Consider the following 19,274-nt stretch of genomic DNA (forward strand, 5'->3'; position numbering starts at 1 on the left):
CTAAACCTTAGCCTTAAAGATTTTTGAAAACATGATGACCAGAAAGAAGAAGAAAAGCACAGTGATTTCAAAGCTATACGTTGTTTTCCTCTCAAGAAATGGAAGCTGGAGGGGCGCCTGGGTGGCTCGGTCGGTTAAGCAGCCGACTTCAGCTCAGGTCATGATCTCGCGGTCCGTGAGTTCGAGCCCCGCGTCGGGCTCTGTGCTGACAGCTCAGAGCCTGGAGCCTGTTTCGGATTCTGTGTCTCCCTCTCTCTGACCCTCCCCCGTTCATGCTCTCTCTCTGTCTCAAAAATAAATAAACGTTAAAAAAAAAAAAAAAAAAAAAAAAAAAAAAAGAGATGGAAGCTGGAATTCACTTGCAGGACAGAATGTTTTCATATTTTGGAAAAATAATCAGAATGAGTCATTTAGGTGTTCATACGTAAGCAAAGGCCTTGTCTTACGTTGGTGACTCTGTGTTGCTAAACATCCCTGTGTTATAACTCAACAACAAATGCCCATTTTGCAATCTGCAGAGTTGCATCTCTGAGCATTGTATCTCCCTTAGACAAATATTTATTTTCTTTAGCATATGAACTTAGACTATATTGTGCCTGAAAAGTATCACTTATTTACTTAGAGATTTGTGCGCATTGTTGTCCAGAAGCAAAATCTGGAGACTGCATGAAGAATGAGCAGGCAGGGCCTCCTGTGAGTGGACAGACCACACAAAGGAGCAGAAAGGACTCAACCAGGCCAGGACTATCAGCGCCTGTGGGCAATATAAGGTTGAGTTGTCTAGAGTGTATTGATGTTGGGCTGTTGTGTTTTGATGCATTATCCTACTGGGAACCATGGGACAAGTAAGATACTGGTACCAATGAGTGATGACTGGAAAGGTTGGCCTTGAACTGGAAGGAGGAAACATCTCCTTTCCATCTCTGGAGCTTGGCTTGGGCTTGTGTTTGGAGTTGTGCGGTTGTTAGATCTGCTTCTGCGGTTGGAGTGAGCTGCACTGGGGTGGGAACCAAATAGGCATAAACTCAGAATGGGTCTGAGCCTCCCTGAGTTCAGGGGTAAGCACATCTGGCAGCCAAACCTAGCAGCAGTTAGACAATGTGCTCCTCTTCTGTTATTCCCCAACCTTCAGTTAAGCTTGTTAGTAGTGCAGCCTGGTCTCCGGGGACTCTAGTGAATGAAGGGAAGATCTGTTTCACAGCTGAGATGAAATGACACAGAACAGAGTGAGCGCTTTCCTCTGGAGTCAAAGAGATGAGGGCAGCATATTAGGAAGGAAAGGTTTTTTTCCTGGAAGCCAATCACAATCTGAGAACAGAAGCCTGAAGTACTGGGAAGAAGATAAAAACTTTTATCTAAAGTAAGCAGAAATACTCAAAGCAATGAAAAAAAATTAATGCAATAACTCCATGGGACCAGGTTATAGTCAAACAGTGACATGCACTCTTTTACAGCCCAGTACAATATTGTGCATTTGTCATGAAAACTCCAAGTTCTTAAGAAAAAGTTGAGTTGGACAAACTCAGTTTAAGATCACATCAAAGTACATACTGCCATTGAGACAGATTTTTACACAATTTGTTAGTATAAAGAATGTACTTACGACATAATAGCTTCACTCTCAGATATCTGGAAACCTTGGCTATTTTTCCCTGAAAAACCTGGACAGTTATTTTGCTTATCCAATTCATGGCACTGGCATTATAGGACATCTCGGTATTTTCCCTGAAAGCATTTGGAGACGTTCCCTGTGTGTTTCTAACAATGCTCTAACAGCTCATATGAATCTAACAAGCATGAATTTATCTAAATCTTTCTTTATCCTATTTATATTTGTGGACTACGCAACATCTTGAGGATAATGAGTTCCATATGTTTACTACCCACTGTATAAAGTAATGCCATCTTTTATTTATCTTTAAACTACTTTCATAGAATTTCAATGGGTGCCCTTGAGTTTTAGCATTCCAGGATTTGAGGATGTTCTCACTCTGGGGCCCCAGCTAGCACAGACAGGGCTTTATGCAGAGGAGGAAAAAGCACCCTCTGGCATTCAGTTTAGGAATGGGTGTTCCGCCTTTCAGGCAGATGTGGCCTTGTTCCAGGGGCATGGTTCAGTGAGCAGAACACGGCTAGATTTCAGACCCAGTGTGGCCCCCGCTTCGTCCCCCATTCCTCACTATGCCCTTGGCCAGGTGCCCTTGCAGCATCCAACTGGTACAATGGCATGCAGCAGCCTTGAACCTCACCACATAGATCCTTTAAGGACTTTACAGATTTTGATAATAAACTCTCTCCGGTTTTGCCTTCCTGAGATATCTTAGTCTTCCCGTTTGTTCCCAATTTAGAGCTATTGAGCCTTCGCTGCCTTTCTTGGGATGTGGGGTTCAGGCTGAGGAGCAGCCCTAGACACTTTCTGCCTTCTTCCTGGGACCCTCAGGATCCAGTGACCGTCAGCAGGCTGCTGGGCTTTAGAGCAGCCACAAAACAGAGGCCAGAGCAACAAGTCAATAATAAATTCTATTTCCAGGGTTTCAAGTGGATAATTCAGAGATGATCATCTTATAGTCATAGTTTAGATTCATTTGCCCCAGACTTACCATCTGCTTGTTGCCCACAACGAGAACTCCCGGATACTTTTCTATCCATTTCCCGAGCTTGATGAGGTCTCTCTTCATTATATCTTCATCAGTGCAGAACTGTACCACCTGTACCTGTCACTCTTCAGATTTCATTCTCTATTTCCTTTCCAAAAACATATTCGAATCCTAAGTAATACAGGGACTAGCAATAAGGATAACACCACTTACAAACAAATACTGAAGATCATGAGTTTATTTCCCCTTTCCTTTAAAAAAAAAAAAAAGGCTTTAAGCCTGTCCTCCACTCATCTACCCCAGGGCCTGACACTTGGTTGTTACTCAGTGAGAGAATAAATGACTAGATTCCCCTTAAAGTCAGTTTTGTTTTGGGTTCATTTGTTGTTGTATAGAAGCAGCCTCTGTTGTACACATTTGCAAGGCCCTCATTCTCCTTGTTCTGCTCAGTGAACATTGGGACTGTAGTGATGCATGGGTTATGTAATTAGATCCTTCTAGAATGTTGGATACTGCACCCAGTCATCCAGTGAAATTTAATTGTTCAGCTTTCTTTTCATCCCAGGTCTTTGTTCCCATATTTAAAATATATTGGGGCGCCTGGGTGGCTCAGTTGGTTAAGCACCCAAATCTTAATTTCAGCTCAGGTCATGATCTCACAGTTTGTGGGTTCGAGACCTGCATCAGGCTCTGTGCTGACAGTGCAGAGTCTACTTGGGATTTTCTCTCCCTCTCTCTCTGCCCATCCCCCATTCACATTCTCCTCTCTCTCTCTCTCTCTCAAAAGTAAATAAATAAACACTAAAAAAATATATCAAGTATTTCTAAAACTAACAGTTGCATTTCAATCTTACCTTTAGATAAGACGCTTACATATTTTCCCCAATTCTACCATAGAAGGGGTTTTCTGGGGGAGAAAAGTTCTATACAAACCCCAACTAATAAAGGTTTTTATCATAAGCACTTTTCTCTTCAATGGAGAATTCTGCTATTTTCAAATTATTTAATTAAAAAATTTAAAGATTAATGTAAAAAAATTTAAACAGATAGAGTCACTAGTAAAAGGAACCCCAACATATACACATGTTCCTGCTTCAACAGTTTTTATCTGCTCTTGAACTTAACCGTGGTTTGTTAGTTTGTTTGTTTTTAACATGCCTTGACATCTATTGTCCCTTCTGCTCCTGAAATTATCATGTTCTTCCTCCTCTTGTGGGGATTTTTATTTTAACCTCTTGTGGCAGGTTGAAAATTTATTTAAGTAATCATAAGCTCCCAACATATCCACCTGTATTATCCACAGAATGACATAGGCTATGGACTTCCTAATCACAGGCTGTTTGAGTGCCATTCTCATATTGTTTGTTACTGGATACTTGTCAATCGTATTTCTGTGAGCAAAGCACTGATTTGCCCTTTGTTGTTTTAAAGGATGTTTATGTGGCAAAAAGCCTTCAAAGTGAGAGGTAGCAGGAATACTCATTGACCATTACAGAAAGATTCTGGGCTCAGGGTTCATCTCCTGTAACTCAGCACTGCACAGGGTGATGTCATCTGGCATATTCCCCTCACCCTGTGGGAACTGGGACTGAGGAGCTGATGTTAAAATGCCAATGCTCTGGCCGTCGCTATTGCTGTAATAAACTCCTTCATCTCTGACCTAGGAATCTTGTTGTTGTTGTTGTTGTTGTTGTTTTCCTAGCATCCATGAAACTATGGCATGTTGACTTACTGGTTTGCAAGTCGGGTAAATGTCAGACCCTTCACAGTTCTTGACAGTTTTGGCAATGATAGTGGTGCTGATATAAAAGACACGGCCTTCTGGAAGGGAACGGATGAGTGCCTCACAGGCCAATTAACAGGATTTGAGGGAAGTCCATGGGAATCACTAGTGAATGGACTAAATTTTGTGGCCAACTAAGAAATAGAAGTTTGTTTGTTTTACTTTGTTGCCTGATAATGACAAGGAATTAGAAAGGTGGTTGCAGGCTGAATATCAGGAAGTAGTTTCAGAGACAGTTGCCTAAGTGCCTTGATTGTTGCTACCTTTCCCCTGGATGGGGGAACTTCCTTACCAACCGAGGGGTCAACACTGAATGTGTAACAGCCAGTGCTAAGATTTATCCTGGGTGGGCAGAAGTTTCCACCCCCATCCAGACAAGTTACACAGACACGTATCCACAAAGAGCATGAAAGGAAGGATATTCGCTACCACCGCGGGCAAAAACCAGATGGGTCATTAGAGCTTCCACTGGTCACATGGGGATGAGGGGGTGGGGTTTATAATGGTTATCAAGGAAGAATGCAACAACTGTGCTTTCTTATACCTCAAAGCCTCCTGTAATCTATAATGCTAATTTTAGATCCATTTGGAGATGACAGTAAAAGGTCTCAGAATTTTTTTTGCAGTGAATCCTGGCTACTATAAGGGAATACTGGCCTTCTTTGGGAGATTTTTTCTGAGACAGAAAAACTCTTGTTTTGAAATGGTTTGAAAAACCATTTATGAGGCACTGACTAGGGTCCAGGCTCTTACTTCTCTGGATTGGGTTTATAATGTTAACAAATGAGAAAGAGAAAATGATCTCTCTCTACCCTCCCTGACCTCAACCACATTAAGGAGAAACCATTAGAGGTAGGGGCTGACGTTTCCCTTCCTATCCCCAAGGAGGATTAAAGGCCATACACATCCATTTCGGTAAGCTGGGGAGTCCTGGAGTGAAGTAAAACTTTTATGACTCTATTGGTACAGAAGCCCAATTCACTATCCTACCTGCATGAGTGGAAGGAAAAGGCATGCAGATTCACCTAATGGAGTAGGGCAGGGTTTATAGTGGGGAAAGGAAGCTAGCCTGACTTTGTGGATGCTGCCTTTTTAGCCAATTCAATGTACTGTTGTTGCTGCTTCTACATCTTTTTTTTGTTGTTGTTGTTAATGTTTATTTCTTTTTGAGAGACAGAGACAGACATGGCATGAGTAGGGGAGGGGCAGAGAGAGAGGGAGACACAGAATCCGAAGCAGGCTCCAGGCTCTGAGCTGTCAGCACAGAGCCCGGCACGGGGCTCGAACTCATGGAGTGTGAGATCATGACCTGAGCCGAAGTTGGACGCTCAGCCGACTGAGCCACCCAGGAGCCCCGCTGCTTCTACATCTTAATGTCAATGAGAATTGATGCTTATACTTCTCTGTTCCATAAGTATCAGAGAGGATGCTCCTCAGTTGAGAAGAGGTGCATGTAGAGAATGTTAAGATGGCACACAAGCCTTTATAGTGATTCCTAGGGGATTTGGGTACTCCCAGAGAGGCACTAAAAACATATTGGAGGTCTTGCTGTGCAAATGAGACTGACCTACAAGTGCCAGTGGTAAAATGTGCCGTTAGTCTGTAAAATGGATCCAGTGACAGTCACAATGTTTGGCACAGGTGGTGTAATGGGGGCAACAACTGAATTCAGTTGCCAGAATGTATGTATTTAGTGAGCACCTCTACCCTCTAACATCCAAAGCTTTCCTTACGTGATGTCCCGTCAATTGGCAAATCAGAAGCCTCAGTTCAACCACTGTGACTACAGTATTATCATATGTCTCTTAGAGGTGGCTGATAAACCCTGAAAAAATTCAGGGGCCTGCTGACCAAGTAGTTTCTTGAAGCTATGTGGGTGGATTCACAACATTCAATTTTTCTGTCAGTCAAGGAAAAACTGCCATCTCTTTGACAACCTGCCACCAAAAGGATGCCCATGTTGGATACTTCGAGTACTGGAGACAGTGAATGCCTCATTTGGGGATTCTATTTGGCTCTTCATATGGGTTCACTTGCAAATCAACATCCTTTGAGTGGAGCCCAAATGACTAGACTGCATTGGAAGCTATCCAGAAAGTTACAACATAAAGTGTTATAACTCTAACCCATAACTTTAAAGACACCTCTGAGCTAGAAGTCTCTGTGCCTGATGATTTTGTTGATCAGAGCCTCTAGCACAGGGAGGCAGCCTCCACCCAGAGATGCCCCTTTGGGATTTTAGATTCATTACTTTCATGATACAACGATCAGGAAAATTCCTTTGACAAATACCTATTAGCTTGCTAAAACTGAACGCCTGACCCACGGAAGCCTTACAACTCTCTGATGTGATATTCCTATTTTTGGGTGAGTCACCTCAGATTCAGGCCCAACAAGCTTCACTTGTCAAGTGAAAATGGTATATTCAAGAACACAGCCAGCTTGGCCTCAGCAGCTTCTAGACTTTACATGTAACAATGGTACCTATTCTTTGGGGGAAAACTGTTCCCCACTGTGCCAACTAAGGCAAAGTCACTGGCTCTATAGGGCCCTTAATTCACAGCAGTTTCCCTAAATGCCTGAGCCTCACTATTCCAATAGGCTGAAACTTGGTGTAATTCATAGGGCTGCTATGGTTGTTCAAGTTCAGTGCCAATGATGCAAGCCCAAAATAAAGGAACTTGCTCTAGTCATTGGGCTGAAATCAAGGCTGTTCTCATAGCAATGGACAATACTGTCCTTGAAGAATTTTGATATACATATTTTTTTACTGACTCTTGGGCCATTGTCAATGGTCTAGCTACTTGATCTGCCTCTTAGAAACTAAAGACTGACAGATTAAAGATACCCCTCTTTGGGGCTATAAACTGTGTGAATAAACTGTGGCTGCTGATAGAACTGTCTGGATTAAGCCCAGGCTAAGAATCTGTTCTCTGCTGAGACTGACTGGACTCAAGTCACTGACTAAGCTAAGCCTGCACTGCCCAGATTTCTACCATCCATGCCTGGATCCATCCCCATAGTAGACATGGAAACACATCTACCATCACAGACTGGGCATAAAGTAAAGGCCTCTATATTTCTGATGCAGAGGCTACAGCTGCATGCCAGACTTGGAGCTCCTGCCAAAGTTGACTCATTTGTCTCGTAATGAGGGAGGACACATCACCCGGGGCATCGACTCCACCCACTCCTAGTAGACTGACTGCTTTTGGCCTTTCATTCCCTCTCAGCGTTACCCACAGGACCTCACTTCTATTGATACTTTTTCAGGTGATGGTGTTTTTGTTCTAGTCCGGTCAACCAATTCTAGCCACACTGCTGTTGCCCTTGAAACTAATCCATGTCAAGTTTTTGGCTGTCTGGACCATTTGCAGTCTGACAATGGTGTGTCTTCTATCACAAGCCATTCAACAATGAGCTGACAGTCAAGGCATTTGATGGACCTTCCATGCTCCCTGCCTTTCTGCATCTGAAAGCCATCCTGCATCCTGAGCACTGGAATGGCCTCCTCAGTAACTGGCTCAATATTACCTCCATCTCTACCTCCCTCATCTCCTCCTGGTCCACACATATTAGTAAGACAATCTGATCACTGAATGCAATCTCCCCAGAAGGGGATCATTTTCTCTCAGCTGCTTCCTGGGTAATGATTAGCATGCAAGGGGTAGGAAGTTATATAGTCCTAACTAGAAAACTCAAGACTCTACTCTTGCCGTTCCCAGTTAAGATACTTTTACTTTTCTCCTCATGGCAACCTCAGGCTAGCCTGGTTGGTTCACCTACTATTGCTGTAAATAATAAACCGTCTTCTGTCTCTGATTTCTTATTTTCTTATTTCTTCTGCTAGAATAAACGAAATTATACGAGGCTAACTTGTTAGCTTGCAAGTAGGGTACAACATCAGACTTTTCATAGTCCTTGACACTATCCTACACTGAACAGCAGTCTGGATTGTAAAACACTCAGAGCATACAGCTCTAAAGAAATGATGCTTGCTTTTTACCTTTCTGCCTAGTGTTGTCAAACTGAGGGTGATGACTCTGTTACATGCTCTTACGGACTCAGCAAGATTATGCTAAGAACGTTTTGACAAAAAACTGGAAATGAGTAGGATCCAGGCACTATTTGTTTCCTTTGTATTACCATGCAGAACAAGAACCTGTGGATTTTCTTTGCCAGTTGCCATCACACTTACAGGGTCCAGGGTGTGATTATCTACATGAGAGTGTGCTTCTTAATGACCTTTCCTCCGCGGTGACAATGTGTACAACAAAGACTCTCATTACAGTAAAGATGGTATGCAGCTCAAATCAGGGTTGCCTAACTGAAATGTAATATCACTGCTGATAGCCATGAATATGTTTAAAGAACTTGTTGTGAAAGCTCCTCGTATGTTTACTAGTATGATTCAGCCTCCATGCTGTGAGATTACAGTTCAGGAGGTTCCTGATACAGTAGGGATAATGCTAGCTCGCACCGTGTGAGCGTGTGTGTGCGCGTGCGTGCATGTGCCCATAGGCTGCCCTTCAGAACATATTAATTCCTCAAACCCAGGAAAAGTGAAGGAGCTTTTTTCTCACTTGCTAAGAAAGGCTTCTGCGGTTATCATAAAGCACAACCTCAGAAGGTCTTTCTTTATATCAGTCAGTGCGTAACAGTTCTGACACACAGTACTTCACATGTTTTCACACGTGTGTGTGATTGCTGATGCTCATGGAAACCTCATGAAGCTTGAGGGCCCTGGAGACTGAAGATGGCTCAGCGACATCCCTGGAAATGGTCATGGGCAACTGGACTAGGGTACATTAGTGCTCTTGGGGAGTTTGTGGATGATTCAATAAACACTTATCGAATGTTTGAATTCTTGAACCCTACTATCTGCAGGTATTGTAGGAGACACTAAGAAAACACAGATGCTAAAACATTTGCCCATGAAAGGCTGTCCATCTAGTGGAGGCACCATTAAATGGCCTGTAAACCAATAACCATTCTTACATGTGAATGTGCATACAAGATACTAAATGGGAATAAAGAGGTGGAAATGATTAACTCTGCCTGGGATTAAACAAGAAAATTGAGAGTGTAAAGTGGTTTTGAGGTCCAGTACTGTGTTCGGGAGTGTTACATTTAACTTTGTATTCTGTGCACCATGAGGCTTACACCTCCTCAGAGGTGCAGGCAGGAAGGTGAGCTCTGGAGTCACACAGCCCTGGGTTTGAATTTCAGCTCAACTATTAACAACCACTTATTAGTTCTGTGACTAGGAAATTAACTTCTGTCAAATCTGGTATCTTTGTTGTTAAAGTAGGAATGCTTATATCACTATACTGAATTATGAGGATCGGAGGAAATAACCAATCTAGGAACATCTGGGTGGCTCAGTCGGTTAAGCGTCTAACTCTTGATCTCAGCTCAGGTCTTGATCTCAGGATCATGAGATCTCAGGAGTGTGTCTGGGTGGCTCAGTCAGTTAAGCGTCCGACTTTGGCTCAGGTCATGATCTCCGCAGTCCGTAGGTTCGAGCCCCGCGCCGGGCTCTGTGCTGACAGTTCAGAGCCTGGAGCCTGCTTTGGATTCTGGGTCTCCCTCTCTCTCTGCCCCTCACCTGCTCACACTCTGGGTCTTTCTCTGTCTCAAAAATAAACAAATGTTCTTTAAAGAAAGGAAATGACCAATCTAATGCGTACACATAGTAAGCGCTCCATACATGTTAGTCCCTCTTCCCTCTTACCATTCACCCCTTATTCCTGTATTAAGTAATGTAGAAAAGCCAAATTACCAGCTTACTGGGAGTCATCATTTGGTCATTCTTTCAGGGATTGTGGCAGAGTCCAGAGTATTTTGCAGTTTGAAAGCCAAATAATTGAGTGAGTATAAGGAGAGGGGAAACAACAAGAATGCTTTTTGCTGGTTATTTTACATAATTCTCTTTTTTAATCTTCAAAAAACCCTGTAAGGGAGGTCATGTTTTCCCCGTATTGGAGCGAATTTTATTACCTACTATAATATTTAGTATTACTTAATTCATTTTGTTTTGTGTGTGTATTACCCTTCATAACCTTGAGATAGGTGTGTTTTTTGTTGTTATTGTTGTTGTTATTTTTAATTAGTAAGGGTCCCAAATTCAGGTACACTTCAAACAGATGAGAATAGTTGGCTACTGCCATCCAGTACTGATGGAAGAAGGCCTCGTGTATACATGTGCTCAATTAACCGAGAGCTTGGTATATTTTCCATATACATATAGTATACACATAACTCCTCATTAAGAGTAAATGTAAAGTTTCTTTATTTTTTTTTAAGTTTATTTATTTATTTTGAGAGTGGGATGGGACAGAGAGAGAGGGAGAGAGAGAATCCCAAGGAGGCTCTGTACTGTCACCGTGGAGTCAGACACAGGGCTTGAACTCACGAACCGTGAAATCATGACCTGGGCCAAAATCAAGAGTCAGATGCTTAACTGGCTGAGCCACCCAGGTGCCTTTAAAGGTTCTTTTAAACAATGGGTAAAGAAAACAAATTTATATTATTTTTTGGTTTCTTTTTTATCAACATATCACAGCCTTAAAGTTATACAGAGTTCATGATTGGAATGTTCCTTTATCTCTCACCCTGAATCTTAGCAGGAAGTCAGAGCTCTCCCCAAGGGTTGGGTATGGCTCTAGGGCTTTGGTGTAGATTTACCGTATCAAAATAATTTTTCTCCCAGTCAGCTATGCTTTCTTTCTACATCAGACAAGAGGGCACTGAAGAGAAGACATTAGCTTATCTTTTTAAAACTTCTGATCAGCCCCAAGACATCTGCCTTGCCCTAGCTTCTCTGTTATCAATGCTTCTGTTGGCTTTCCCAAAGCTCCTCATATTACTGAGGGTATGAAATAAGTAGTTCTAACCAAAGACTCTAAAATACAGCATAGTTCTAAAAAGAAAGTTTATTTTTCTCATGTGATATAGACTAAAGCAGACCACTGGGGCCAGCCAGAGGGCTGTTCCATGAGGTCATTCAGGGAAGTCTGTCTCTCCATCTTGTTGCTCTACCATGCCCTGGGGTTATATTCTCATGCCCTGGGCTTAAAGCTGGTTGATCCATGTCTGAGTTTCAGCCAGAGAGAAGAGTAAGAAAGTCTTACCAAGTAGCTGTGTCCTTAAGGAGATAATTTAGACAGGGCATACATTAGTTCATTTCTCAATGGCCTGAATTTAGTCACAAGGTCACCCCTAATACCAAGGAAAGCTGAGAAATGTAGTTTATAAACTAATGGTCATGAGCCTAGCTAGAAATCAAGGAGCTCTATTACAAAACAGAGGAGAAAGGATACTGAGAAACAATCTCATGCACACTCCATAAGAGAAAAGTTGGAAGAGATGAGTAGATAGGTAATAGAAGAGCAGAACCTCCCCCCGTCCCCCCCTTTTTGGGGGAAGTCCCCAGTCAGGAAGCATTCATCCATTTTAAAGTGTTTAGTATGTCTCTCCCACTATCATCCCTCTGTGGCAGCTCCTAGCTGCATCCTCTACAGTAAGCACCCTGACTGGCCTCCCTGTCTCTCCCCTCGCCTGCAAATCCACCATTAACTCAAGTCAGCAGAATCTCTCACAGCTGCAAACTAGACAACATCACTTCTCTACTTAGAACTCACCACAAACCTCTCCTCGCAATGACAATCAAATCTAAGTTCTGGACTGTGGCCTGGAATGTTGCCCTCCTGTCTTCTGCTTGTTCCTTTTCCTTCTCTGTACTCTGCCACTGTCTTTTGGTTGTTGTTCTTCCTTGAATATACTAAACTTGTCCTCATCTTGGTTCTTTCCCTTATGCTATTCCTTCTGCTCAAGAGACCAGATCTTTACAAAGTTGTCTCTTTCTAATATTCGGGCTTCACCCCCAAGGTGACCACTTTAGTGAGGTCTTCCATTAACATTCCAGCCAAAGCTCCCTCACCTCTCAGTCACCATCAGTGACATAACCCAAAATATTTCCTTCATCACCTGCATCACCACCACTATCATTTTATTATTTAATTACATGTTTATAGTATATAAACTTTTGGAGATAGGATACTGTTCACCACCGTGAACAGCTCTTAGCAGGCACCATGGCCCTATGAACATATAGCAGGCGGTCTGTAATTATCTGTTAGCTGACAGGCTTGACCTTTGTAAAACAGTAAAACGATTTATCTCATAGATATTAGTACAGGTCCTTGAACAGTGTAGGTATTCAGTAAATTTTTATTAAATGAATAGAACTAGCTACAAATCCAGTGCTTCAGAGAGATAAGGAGTGCCGTTTGAAAAGGCTTTTACATAAGTATTTTGTTTTTAGTTAATACTTTCCTAAACATCAAAGAATTCAATAAGCGTTGTAAAATATATAGGCAAGTATAAAGAAAAGTCTTACCACTGAAAGCAAATCATTGCTAACATTTTGGTAAATACTCACCTAGACTTTCTTCCTATATGCTCACACTCATACAATTGTAAAAATTGGTATTATACCATATACAGGCATACCTTGTTTTTTGCTCTACTGCACTTCTCAGATACTACATTTTTGTGTTTAAAAAAAATTTTTTTTAAATGTTTATTCATTTTTGAGAGACAGACAGACAGACACACACACACACACACACACAGCACAAGTGGGGGAGGAGCAGACAGAGAGGGAGACACAGAATCCGAAGCAGGCTCTAGGCTCTGAGCTGCCAGCACAGGGCCCGATGCGGAGCTCAAACTCACAAGCTGTGAGATCATGGCCTGAGCTGAAGTCGGACACTTAACCGACTGAGCCACCCAGACTCCCCTCCACAGATATTACATTTTTCACAAACTGAAGGTTTGAGGCAACCCTACACTGGGCAAATCTATTGGTACCACTTTTCCAATAGCATTTGTTCACTTTGTGTCTGTGTCACATCTTGGTAACTCCTGCAATATTTCACACTTTTTCATTAAATATAACAAATATGGTGATCTGTGATCAGTGATCTTTGATGTTACTATTATAGTTGTTTTTGGGCACCGCAAACTGTGCCCATATAATGATGAACTTGATTGATGACTGCTGTGTGTTTATGACTGTTCCACCGACCTGCTGTTCCCCTGTCTCTCTCCCTCTCCTCAGGCACCCCACCCCCACTCCCTGAGACACAACAATATTGAAATTAGACCAATGAATAACCCTACAATGGCCTCTAAGTGTTTAGTTGAAAAGAAGAGTTGTAAGTCTTTCACTTTAAATCAAAATCTAGAAATGATTAACCTTAGTGAGGAAGTCACAGCAAAAGCTGAGACAGGCTGAGAGCCAGGCCTCTTGTGTCAGCTCCCCAAGTTGTGAATGCAAAGGAAAAGATTTAGAAGGAAATTAAAAGTGCTACTCCAGTGAGCACACAGATGATAAGAAAGTGAAACAGTTTTATTGTTCGTATGGAGAAAGTTTTAGTGGTCTGGATAGAAAGAAGATCAAACCAGCCACAACATTCCCTTAAGCAAAACCTAATCCAGAATAAGGCCCTAACTCTTTTCAATTCTGTGAAGGTTGAGAGAGGTAAGGAGGCTACAGAAGAAAAGTTTGAAACTAGCAGAGATTGGTTCATGTGGTTTAAGGAAAGAAGATGTCTCCATAACATAAAAGTGCAGGGTGAAGCAGTAAGAACTGATTGTAGAAGCTGCAGCAAGTTCTCCAGAAGATCTTGCTGAGGAAATTGGTGAAGGTGGTTACACTAAGTGATAGATTTTCTGTGTAAATGAAACAGCCTTATACTGGAAGAAGATGCCATCTAGGACTTTAACGGCTAGAGAGGAGAAGTCAATGTCTGTGTTCAAAGCTTCAAAAGATAGGCTGACTCTCTTTTAGGGGCTAATGCAGCTGGTGACTTTAAGTTGAAGTCAATCCTCATTGACCATTCTGAAGATCCTAGGGCCCTTAAGAATTATGCTAAATCTACTCTATCTGTACTCTATAAATGGAACAACAGAGCCTGAACAGCACATTTATTTACAACATAATATACTAAATATTTTAAGCCTACTACTGAGACATATAGCTCAGAAAAAAAGATTCCTTTCCAAATAATTCTGCTCATTGACAATGTACCTGCTAAGCCAAGAGCCCTGATGGAGATGTACAGTGAGATTAATGTTTTCATGCCCACTAACACAACATCCATTCTGCAGCCCATGGGTCAAGGAGTAATTTTGACTTTCAAGTCTTATTATTTAAGAAATACATTTCATAAGGTTATAGGTGCCTTAGATAGTAATTCCTCTGATGGATCTGGGCAGAGTAAATTGAACACTTTCTGGAAAGGATTCACCATTCTAGATGCCAGTAAGAACATTCATGATTCATGGGAGAAGTCAAAATATCAACATTCACAGGAGTTTGGAAGAAGTTGATTCCAACCCACATGGATGACCTTGAGGGATTCAAGACTTCAGTTGAGGAAGTAACTGCAGATGTGGTGGAAATAGCAAGAGAACTAGAATTAGAAGTGGAGCCTGAAGACATTACTGAATTGCTACCAATCTCATGATGAAACTTTAATGGATGAGGAATTGCTTCTTATGGATGAGCAAAGAAAGAAGTTTCTTGAGATGAAATAGACTCCTGATGAGGATGCTATAAAGATAGTTGAAATGGCAATAAAAGATTTAGAATACTCCATAAACTTACTTGATAAAGCAGCAGTAGAGTTTGAGAGGAATAACTCCAATCTGGAAGGAAGTTCTGTGGGTAAAATGCTATGGCATCACATGCTACAGAGAAATTGTTCATGAAAGGAAGAGTCAATCAATGCATCAAACTTCACTGTTGTCTTCTTTTAAAAGATTTCCACAGTTACCCTAACCTTCAGCAACCACTATCTTGATCAGTCAGCAGCCATCAACATCCAGGCAAGAACTCCCAACAGCAAAAAAAAAAAAAAAAAAAAAAAAAAAAAAATTAGGACCCACTGAAGGCACACATGATGGAATGGTTAGCATTTTCTAGTGATAAACTATTTCTTAATTATATACAATGTTTTTTTTTCAATATATGAAATTTATTGTCAAATTGGTTTCCATACAACACCCAGTGCTCATCCCAAAAGGTGCCCTCCTCAATACCCATCACCCACCCTCCCCACCCTCCCACCCCCCATCAACCCTCAGTTTGTTCTCAGTTTTTAACAGTCTCTTATGCTTTGGCTCTCTCCCACTCTAACCTCTTTTTTTTTTTCCTTCCCCTCCCCCATGGGTTTCTGTTAAGTTTCTCAGGATCCACATAAGAGTGAAACCATATGGTATCTGTCTTTCTCTGTATGGCTTATTTCACTTAGCATCACACTCTCCAGTTCCAACCACGTTGCTACAAAGGGCCGTATTTCGTTCTTTCTCATTGCCACGTAGTACTCCATTGTGTATATAAACCACAATTTCTTTATCCATTCATCAGTTGATGGACATTTAGGCTCTTTCCATAATTTGGCTATTGTTGAGAGTGCTGCTATAAACATTGGGGTACAAGTGCCCCTATGCATCAGTACTCCTGTATCCCTTGGATAAATTCCTAGCAGTGCTATTGCTGGGTCATAGGGTAGGTCTATTTTTAATTTTCTGAGGAACCTCCACACAGTTTTCCAGAGTGGCTGCACCAATTTGCATTCCCACCAACAGTGCAAGAGGGTTCCCGTTTCTCCACATCCTCCCAGCATCTATAGTCTCCTGATTTGTTCATTTTGGCCACTCTGACTGGCATGAGGTGATATCTGAGTGTGGTTTTGATTTGTATTTCCCTGATGAGGAGTGACGTTGAGCATCTTTTCATGTGCCTGTTGGCCGTCCGGATGTCTTCTTTAGAGAAGTGTCTATTCATGTTTTCTGCCCATTTCTTCACTGGGTTATTTGTTTTCCGGGTGTGGAGTTTGGTGAGCTCTTTATAGATTTTGGATACTAGCCCTTTGTCCGATATGTCATTTGCAAATATCTTTTCCCATTCCGTTGATTGCCTTTTAGTTTTGTTGGTTGTTTCCTTTGCTGAGCAGAAGCTTTTAATCTTCATAAGGTCCCAGTAATTCATTTTTGCTTTTAATTCCCTTGCCTTTGGGGATGCGTCGAGTAAGAGATTGCTACGGCTGAGGTCAGAGAGGTCTTTCCTGCTTTCTCCTCTAAGGTTTGGATGGTTTCCTGTCTCATATTCAGGTCCTTTATCCATTTTGAGTTTATTTTTGTGAATGGTGTGAGAAAGTGGTCTAGTTTCAACCTTCTGCATGTTTCTGTCCAGTTCTCCCAGCACCATTTGTTAAAGAGACTGTCTTTTTTCCATTGGATACTCTTTCCTGCTTTGTCAAAGATTAGTTGGCCATACGTTTGTGGGTCTAGTTCTGGGCTTTCTATTCTATTCCATTGGTCTATGTGTCTGTTTTTGTGCCAATACCATGCTGTCTTGATGATGACAGCTTTGTAGTAGAGGCTAAAGTCTGGGATTGTGATGCCTCCTGCTTTGGTCTTCTTCTTCAAAATTACTTTGGCTATTCGGGGCCTTTTGTGGTTCCATATGAATTTTAGGATTGCTTGTTCTAGTTTCGAGAAGAATGCTGGTGCAATTTTGATTGGGATTGCATTGAATGTGTAGATAGCTTTGTATACAATGTTTTTTAAGAGATGCTGCTATTGCACAGAGACCACAGTATAGTGTAAACATAACTTGTATATACGCTGGGAAACCAAAAAATTCATTTGACTTGCTTTATTGCAATATTTGCTTCATTGAAGTGATCTGGAACCAAACTCACATGTATGCCTATATGCAGTTTATTTACTTATTTATTTTTTAGGTATGAGATGTATTTATTTTTATTTTTTTATTCCAGTATAATTAACATACAGTGTTATATTAGTGTCAGGTGTACAATGTAATGATTCAACAAGTCTACACATTTCTCATCATGTGCTCATCAAGGTAAGTGTACTCTTAATCCCCTTTATCTATTTCACCCATCCCCTTACCCACCTCCCCTCTGGTAACCACTAATTTGTTCTTTGCATTTAATAATCTAGGTTTTTTGTTTTGTTTTGTCTCTATGTGCAGTTTAAATAGAAAACTTGCCAAGTATAGTCACAAGGAATGTTTGATTAATTGATTGATTGATTAATTAATTTTATGTCAGACGAGTAATATGCTGAGGTAGTAACAAAGTTTAAGAGAGCCTCATGTCACACAAGAGCATGGCGACCCAATCAAAGTTCCAAAATAATGCTTATTTTAAAGTATGAGGGCAAACATTAAAATAAATTAGATTGTGTGCTTTAGTTCTGTGTTTCAGGTGGTGATTAGAGAAAGCACAGAATAAGTTTTGCATGACACATCTATTAGCTGGCAGACACATGCTCCATGCTAGGGGCTCTCTGCAGAGTATGGGAAAAAAGAATTCTCTAGAAAAGTTTGTCAAGCCTGAGATGCTGCTTATTTTTATTTAGATCTAACTAACTCTTCTTCCCTTCCACAGAAGAGCACTGATTGCTTGTGCTTTCATCTTCCCTAGCAAAAGATGGTAAAATATCAACGGAAGAAAACTATCAAGATTTATTTTTGCCTTTACCACAAACAAGTATGTAATGCAAACTGCCATGATGGAACTGTACAGATATGGCTATGCTATCAAAATGTCAGGGATGCTTTCTTTCCGGAAGGTGGGGGAAAACAACTAGATTTGGAAATCTGGTATACAAATGTATATGAATATACAAATGCCATTTATAGATCCAGATATACCCATCCACCCATAAGTATATATAGTTGGCATCAAGTCACTAAGCATAAAGATGTTGTGGGTGTTTATAACTTTTTTAAAAAAGGCATTATTTGCATTAAAAATGGTTTCTAATTTCCAAAATAGTCTATGTGAGGAGTTGGGAAATTTGGGTGAAAAGATAAGAGTGGGGGAAGAAAAGTACTAGAAACAAATTGGACACAAATGCATATAAATACCACAGTCTTTTGTGTTTTCAGCCTTTTACATACACAGAAGAAGACGTACCTTGTGTTTCCGGTTCTGACTTTGCCCAGCAACTGGTACGAGTTTGGTCAAGTCACTTCCCTTCCTTAAGCCTTTTGTTTCTTCATCACCAAAATAAAACGAGAGAGAGAGAGAGAGAGAGAGAGAGAGAGAGATGTTGGCATTAGTACATCACGTAGCTCCCCTAAGCAGTACAGAATGTCCCCTCCAGCCTAGCCTTCTATGATTGTTACTATGAATACATTAATCGTGTTATTTTGCACAGATTAATTATATGGGTTACTGCTAATTTTTTTCTTTTGTCATTTTGTTTGTTTGAAGGATGCTGGTAGGTGGTTTTGCTAAATGGGACTTTCTTTACCTGCTTGAAATTTCTTGTGTGGTATCTACCAACATGACTGACGTTTCCAGTTATCTGTCAGTTGCGTCTGCAAGCCTCTGATGCTGGTTGAAGTTTGACTTAGGCCAAAACCCTTCTCAAGTGGGTTTACTGTGGATGGTACTGTTCATAAAAGGGGTGGTTGGTGACTTGTCTCAGGGAGACCATACTGAAGAATACAGTCACTTCAGAGCTTTGGCCAGAGAGACAGGGGACTGGATGAGGAAATGGCAGTGTGCAGTATGGTTTTCAAGAGAGAAAAAGTACTTGCCATAAGTGATCAGTGGTTTGTGAAAATAAAATTATGCTGAAGTCCTGTAAATCTTGTGAATACTAAAGACTTCACCATCATCCACAGAACAACTCTTGAGAAAGGAAACACACTGCCTGAAAATTTCCTGCTGCCTTGAATAAGGGCTTGGAGGGTAAGAAGGAAAAATGGACATCAACCGAAAAGAATAACACAAAGAATGCTCATGTGTCAGTCACTGCTGAAATAGACAGTTAAAACTTTC

At 41.2% G+C, this 19,274-nt stretch overlaps 1 long non-coding RNA gene and 1 pseudogene across 2 annotated transcripts in view; both read right to left on the bottom strand.

The window, feature by feature from the left end:
* Window positions 1-342: 342 nt before the first annotated feature.
* LOC123599234 overlaps window positions 343-19,274 on the bottom strand; it is a 56,339-nt gene continuing 37,407 nt past the window's right edge. Inside the window, exons 3-5 of one of the 2 annotated variants that reach the window (XR_006713060.1) lie at window positions 18,402-18,481; window positions 2,601-2,745; window positions 343-1,322 (exon numbers count right to left, since the gene is read on the bottom strand). This is a non-coding gene — a long non-coding RNA (uncharacterized LOC123599234). Of the gene's footprint in view, window positions 1,323-2,600; window positions 2,746-17,095; window positions 18,482-19,274 lie in introns of those variants that run through there. The other variant, XR_006713059.1, reaches the window with a different exon arrangement.
* On the bottom strand, window positions 17,526-17,635 carry LOC123600272 (annotated as a pseudogene).

The sequence above is a fragment of the Leopardus geoffroyi genome, chromosome C1 (assembly GCF_018350155.1).
Source record: "Leopardus geoffroyi isolate Oge1 chromosome C1, O.geoffroyi_Oge1_pat1.0, whole genome shotgun sequence".
Taxonomy (NCBI): domain Eukaryota; kingdom Metazoa; phylum Chordata; class Mammalia; order Carnivora; family Felidae; genus Leopardus; species Leopardus geoffroyi.